Source organism: Arachis ipaensis, chromosome B9 (assembly GCF_059453495.1).
Source record: "Arachis ipaensis isolate K30076 ecotype BB chromosome B9, ASM5945349v1, whole genome shotgun sequence".
Classification (NCBI taxonomy): Eukaryota; Viridiplantae; Streptophyta; class Magnoliopsida; order Fabales; family Fabaceae; genus Arachis; species Arachis ipaensis.
The window spans coordinates 142886214-142886589 of NC_142444.1; the positions used below are offsets into that span (position 1 = coordinate 142886214).

The following is a 376-nucleotide window of genomic DNA, read 5'->3' on the forward strand; positions in this document are numbered from 1 at the left end:
ACTGCATTTGCTTCAGCAGGTTGGTCATCTCACAGATGCTTTGAGTTAGAGCAGCAGTCTCTCTGCCAGAAGATACTTCTGCAACAGCTTTTGAACGGCCTTGCTTCTGTCTGTGGTTCCGAGTAGATTCAGCTAAATCACTGATCAATTGCCAAGCTTCATCAGTGGTCTTGTACTTCTTCATAGACCCATTGCTGGCACTTTCCAATGTGGTCTTATCTTGGGGCCTCATACCTTGTGTGATATAGCTGAGTAGCACGATCTTGTCAATCATGTGGTGGGGGCATGCTTCCATAAGATTATTGAAGCGCTCCCAGTATTCGAAGAGAGTCTCATTGTCATCCTGAACAATCGTAGAGATATCCTTCCTCAGTTT

At 45.2% G+C, this 376-nt stretch overlaps 1 non-coding gene across 1 annotated transcript; it reads left to right on the forward strand.

Annotated features, from left to right (window-relative positions):
- The first annotated feature begins 268 nt into the window (after positions 1-268).
- On the forward strand, positions 269-376 carry LOC148546625 (small nucleolar RNA R71). The gene has a single exon (XR_015901754.1). It is a non-coding gene; the product is annotated as a small nucleolar RNA R71 (small nucleolar RNA).